General features: G+C 43.1%; 1 long non-coding RNA gene across 1 annotated transcript; it reads right to left on the bottom strand.

Annotated features, from left to right (window-relative positions):
* Positions 1-4,518: 4,518 nt before the first annotated feature.
* Positions 4,519-4,979, bottom strand: LOC136530949 (uncharacterized). Its single transcript, XR_010777918.1, has 2 exons — positions 4,855-4,979; positions 4,519-4,774 (listed from the first exon to the last, which is right to left on the bottom strand). It is a non-coding gene; the product is annotated as an uncharacterized lncRNA (long non-coding RNA).
* Between the last annotated feature and the right edge of the window lie 434 nt (positions 4,980-5,413).

Raw genomic sequence — 5,413 nt, forward strand, 5'->3', positions numbered from 1 at the left:
CGTCGATCGAGCTACGGACCTCCAGGACTTGCCAATAGGGTAGGTCCCAAAATATGGACTTTTTCTTCCACATGGGTGCGTGACCGTTAGCGTCTTTCGGAATAGGTTGGCTTCCATGTCCTTTTCCAAAGACGACTTTCACATCATTGACCATATCGAGTACATCCTCACCGGTTCGGTTGCGAGGCTTGGTCAGGTGGTCTGCCTTCCCTTTAAAATGCTTGCCTTTCTTTCTTACGGGGTGATTTGCAGGAAGAAATCGACGATGGCCAAGGTACACGACCTTTCGACATTTTTTCAAGAATACACCTCTAATATCACCGAAGCAGTGTGTGCATGCATTATATCCCTTGTTTGACTGTCCTGAAAGATTACTTAGAGCAGGCCAATCATTGATTGTTACGAACAACAATGCTCGCAGATCAAAGTGTTCCTGTTTGTACTCATCCCACACACGTACACCTTCTTTATTCCACAAAATGAGAAGTTCGTCAATAAGTGGTCTCAGGTACACATCGATGTCATTGCCAGGTTGCTTCGGGCCTTGGATGAGCACAGGCATCATAATGAACTTCCGCTTCATGCATAACCAAGGAGGAATGTTGTAGATACTTAGAGTAACAGGCCAAGTGCTATGACTACTGTTCTGCTCTCCAAAAGGATTGATACCATCTGTACTTAAAGCAAACCTTAAGTTTCTTGCGTCATTTGCAAACTTCGGGAATTCTCTGTCGATTGCTCTCCACTGGGACCCATCAGCAGGGTGTCTCAACATATTGTCTACCTTACGGTCTTCTTTGTGCCATCGTAACAATTTTGCATGTTCTTTGTTTCTGAACAGACGTTTCAAGCGTGGTATTATAGGAGCATACCACATAACCTTGGCAGGGATTTTCTTACGCGGACGTTCGCCCTCAACATCACCAGGGTCATCTCGCCTGATCTTATACCGCGACTGCATGGCATACCGGGCATGCATCCAATTTCTCGTACTCTTTGCCACGGTATAGGATGCAGTCATTAGGACATGCATGTATCTTCTCTATTTCTAGCCCCATAGGACAGACAACTTGTTTTGCTTCGTAGGTAGTGGCGGGCAATTCATTGTACTTCGGAAGCATCTTCTTTTGGATTTTTAGTAACTCTCCAAATCCCTTGTCAGATACACCATTCTTTGCCTTCCATTGCAGCAATTCTAGTGTGGTTCCCAACTTTTTCTGCCCTGCATCACAAGTTGGGTACAACAATTTCTTGTGATCTTCTAGCATCCGCTCGAACTTGATCTTCTCCTTTTCACTTTCACATTCTCTTTGTGCATCACGAATGACCTGACAAAGATCATCAGCCGGCTCATCTTCTGCGGCTACCTCTTCTTCAGCTTCTCCCATTGCAGTATCATTGAAGCACGCACCATCAGGAATAATATCATTGTCGTCCCATTGTTCTTCTTCACCTTCTTCCATTACAACACCGGTTTCTCCGTGCTTTGTCCAACAAATATAGTTTGGCATGAAACCCGACTTGAACAAGTGTGAATGAAGAGTCCTTGAGCAAGGATATTCCACCGTATTCTTACATATGGCACATGGGCAGCACATGAAACCGTCGCGTTTGTTTGCCTCGGCCGCACGTAACAAAGAATGCACGCCGTCAATGAACTCTTGGGAGCGGCGATCAGCATTATACATCCAATGACGGCTCATCTGCATTACATGACATAAATATCATATTAAAACCTAGATCATAATTAATTATTTATACAACATGCGTGCCACCACAAAAGATACAAATTTATGAAAGCATCGCTACAATGTAGACAATCCCAACTACCACTAAAAGAACTAAAGCTAAAATACATTTCAGGAGCACAAGGATTTCGCGACCAATCTCAACTAAAACAGACAGATCCCCCGATTGTGCAACATCTTTGGGCTTCTTCGGCTGGATCACTGCCTCATTAGCCGCCGTATCTGCCTGTTGTGCAAGATATTTTTGCACGAGTTCAACATACTCTTCCTCCCAGTAGAAGCCTGAACATCGTCCACTGCCATCCCACTGAAATTAAAACAAAAAATTAGAACTTTAATCACAACCATCATGAAAATAGGTATAAACTAACCATAATCATTAAATACGATAAAATAACTCACATTGCGATCCGGACACTTGTAGAAGATACGATCCTTGTTGGGACCCTCCTTCTTCACTCGGTACTCCATCACAATCTTCGTCTCATCACGACACTTGCCGCATGGAATGAGAGGAAGGCCCGGCCTAAGTCGCTTTGGAAACCCATGAGAGGCCGAGGACCCGGAAGCAGTTGCCATCTACTCTCTATACTCATTTTTTAATACACTATAAATTTCTCCTTTTATAAACAAATAAAATTAACAAACTATAAAATTATCTAGATCTCTAAACAATGATATTTTTAATGGTCATTGTGTTCTCGTCTTTTACTGCGGCAGGTAAGTAATTCATATGATATTTCCGCAAATTAACAGAAGAATGGGAATGTACACACATAACAGACTACTACGACGATATCGGGACGTGTGAATAAATAACCATCCGTACTAGTTGACCTTGCTTACGTGATCATCTCGGCGAGCATTTCTCCACCGGACGGCACCGTACTTGGCCACGGAAGAGCTCCAATTCTACGAGGAAGGGAACACGGTCTTCCACGACCGTTGCCGCTCTCCCTCGTAGAATCAAAGCTCCTCCTTGACGTCCGTTACCGCTCGGCAGAGAACATGCTCGCCGAAATGAACACGGTCCGCTAGTTCAACTAGTACGGATTTTCTATAATTTTCTAACTATTTTCTAAGTTTTTCATTTCATAAAAAGTTAAAATAAAAAGTACGGTGATTGACAGACTACTGCGACGATATCGGGACATGTGAATAAATAACCATCCGTACTAGTTGAACTTGCTTACGTGATCATCTCGGCGAGCATTTCTCCACCGGACGGCACCGTACTTGGTCAAGGAAGAGCTCCGATTCTACGAGGAAGGGAACACGGTCTCCCACGACCGTTGTCGCTCTCCCTCGTAGAATCAAAGCTCCTCCTTGATGTCCGTTACCGCTCGACAGAGAACATGCTTGCCGAGCTGAACACGGTCCGCAAGTTCAACTAGTACGGATTTTCTATAATTTTCTAACTATTTTCTAAGTTTTTATTTATATATACTACGTTTAGGTACGGTGATTGATAGACTACTGCGACGATATCGGGACATGTGAATAAATAACCATCCGTACTAGTTGACCTTGCTTACGTGATCAGCTCGGCGAGCATTTCTCCACCGGACGGCACCGTACTTGGTCAAGGAAGAGCTCCGATTCTACGAGGAAGGGAACACGGTCTTCCACGACCGTTGTCGCTCTCCCTCGTAGAATCAAAGCTCCTCCTTGACGTCCGTTACCGCTCGGCAGAGAACATCCTCGCCGACCTGAACACGGTCCGCAAGTTCAACTAGTAAGGATTTGCTATAATTTTCTAACTATTTTCTAACTTTATATTTATATATACTTTAACCTTCTTTCATGTAAATATGCAAGCTTGAAGTGATTTTGAGCTCAAATTGCTTACAAATGAAAAAAACCACAATAAAGAACCATAAATATATATAGTGAACAAAATGGCATAAGAAAATGGTAAAAAATGAGAGTATGAGATTGGTAACCTTTACAACTGAAGAATCGACGGAGGAATCGAAGAAATCGACGGAGGAATCGAAGAATGGATGGAGGAACAATGGAGGGAGGGAGGAAGCAAGAACACTACTGCAGTGAGCTTCAAAATGTGCTGAGCTCGGGCTCGGGGAGGAAGGAGGAGACGGCCGATTTATAAAGGGAGAACATTTAGTCCCGGTTGATGGATCCAACCGGGACTAAAGGTAACTTTCCAACCCCGGGCGCAGCCACGGCCCGGGAGTAGACCTTTACTCCCGGTTGGAGCCACCAACCGGGAGTAAAAGTATACCTTTAGTCCCGGTTGGTGGCTCCAACCGGGACTAAAGGTCCCTGCCACCTCTGTCTGGCGCAGTAGCCGTTGGGCAGGGACCTTTAGTCCCGGTTGGATCCACCAACCGGGACTAAAGGTATCTCTAGTCCCGGGCGCAAAAAATCCCGGGACTAGAGCCCATTTTGGCCGAGGATCAAAGGTCTGTTCTCTACTAGTGTGTGTTATGCCTACTAATTCGATTATGTTTCAAAAAATTATCTGGTGTAGTGTATGTATACACCCATGTCCTTTACTGGCCGCGCCTGCTGTGTTTGTGTTCAAACCTTAACCAAGGCCACAAGGGGGCAAGTGTATTGATTTACCTCGCTGGCTTGACTGGGGGATAATGATTGGGAAATAGCTTACTTTGTTGAGTGAGAAGCTCATTTGAAGATCTACCTTTTGCTGTAAATAAATCTCTTCAATTGTAACTAGCATACTGAATTGGAAGAAAGCCCATTTCATTTCAATAGGCCACATACAGTAACATTTTGACAACCTAGCATATAAATATTAAACACGCCAGATAATTTGCATTTTATAAAATATACAAAACCCATACAAGAGATGGTTCAAACAAATGTTAAATCAAATGGTTCAAATACATCATTGTCCATATCCCGAGTAATGTAAATAGATGACATATTCTATTAACAGCTCTTCCTATATTGAAACAACTGTAGCAATCTTCCATCTTTTTTAGCACACGAACCTGCACATCCAGCTGTTCGTAATGAAGTTTTTTGGATTTTCTGCAATATCACTGATGAATTGAGAAACAGACAATGAGTGAACGGACTAGGAACCGGCCAGCTGGTGAAAAGCTGTTTCTGAATGACTCACCGAATCACTGTGATGCCTGTCTGCGTCCTGAAATAGCTAGCTCCTGTTCAGTCCCGTCCGTGGACCTCTTCTGTGGTGTGGTCCAGCAAAGTTCATACCAGACACGGCCTTAAGTTTCAGAACCTACGCGACCCCAAAAACAGCATCAAAAGCTATATCACTATCAGTCACCATGGCATAATTAAAGGAGGGAGGATAACACAGAATTTATGCAATATCATACATATTTCCAGGAAGCATACCTTTAGACAAAGTAGTAAATGTCCACTCTTAACTCTTAAGGACCTGCACTAGTAGAAGAAGATTCATCGTTGTCCTCGAAAGTTTTTTTATAGAGATATGGAGAAAATAACCAGGTATACTTTTCTATTTTTATTGTCCACTCTTAACAGTGTATTAATTATAGGACATGATACAGCAATAAGAAAAGGTCATTTCTTTTATTTTCTTTGCAGCAGCACAAAGCAGTATCCAGTTTATTACTCCAGTAAAGTACTTGAATAATGCAACGGGGTATATACACATTTTGTTTTATTTTCTTTGCTGCAGCACAAAGCCA

The sequence above is a fragment of the Miscanthus floridulus genome, unplaced genomic scaffold, assembly GCF_019320115.1.
Source record: "Miscanthus floridulus cultivar M001 unplaced genomic scaffold, ASM1932011v1 fs_238_5, whole genome shotgun sequence".
NCBI lineage: Eukaryota > Viridiplantae > Streptophyta > Magnoliopsida > Poales > Poaceae > Miscanthus > Miscanthus floridulus.